At 40.1% G+C, this 618-nt stretch overlaps 1 pseudogene; it reads right to left on the bottom strand.

Annotated features, from left to right (window-relative positions):
* Nucleotides 1-86: 86 nt before the first annotated feature.
* Nucleotides 87-388, bottom strand: LOC115285162 (annotated as a pseudogene).
* Between the last annotated feature and the right edge of the window lie 230 nt (nt 389-618).

Raw genomic sequence — 618 nt, forward strand, 5'->3', positions numbered from 1 at the left:
ATTTTTATTTTTAAATGTCATATTCTTCATTCACTAATGCTGATTTGATATTCATTCACATACAACTTTTTTCTCACATTCAAAACTCAGCAGACTACTGAGTCCAAAGGACTGGTGTCATTGCTATATGAAGCAGGCTGTATTAGTATTTCAATTATTTCTTCCAACCCATTTCTTCTGTTTTACTCTAAAAAATCTTCGTTATGTTGTATGATAGACAGATCCATAAGAAGAAGGAAGAGCCCAAGGTCAATCCAACTTTCAGCCAGTCAGATCTGTCATGCGGCAGCAGATGAACATAGAACTTTGATGGTCTTAAAGAGCCGTTTAAGAGCCTCGCTGGGTCCAGCAGCTTGGAGACAAGGTGCAGCAGCACGTGTGGTGCCATCTTCCTGGGCTGGGCTCCCTGTTTCTTCTTTGCTATTGAGTACTTTGTATGCGTGGGATATTTACCTCTTAGCAGATATATGACTTGAAAATACTTTCTGCCATTCAGCAGGCTGCCTTTCCGTTTTGCTGATGGGTTCCTGAGCCATGCAGAAGTTTTTAGTTTGATGTAGACCCTGCTTATTCTTGCTTTGGTTCTCTTGCTTTTGATGTCAAATCCTAAAAAGCATT

Source organism: Suricata suricatta, unplaced genomic scaffold (assembly GCF_006229205.1).
Source record: "Suricata suricatta isolate VVHF042 unplaced genomic scaffold, meerkat_22Aug2017_6uvM2_HiC HiC_scaffold_47555, whole genome shotgun sequence".
Taxonomy (NCBI): Eukaryota; Metazoa; Chordata; class Mammalia; order Carnivora; family Herpestidae; genus Suricata; species Suricata suricatta.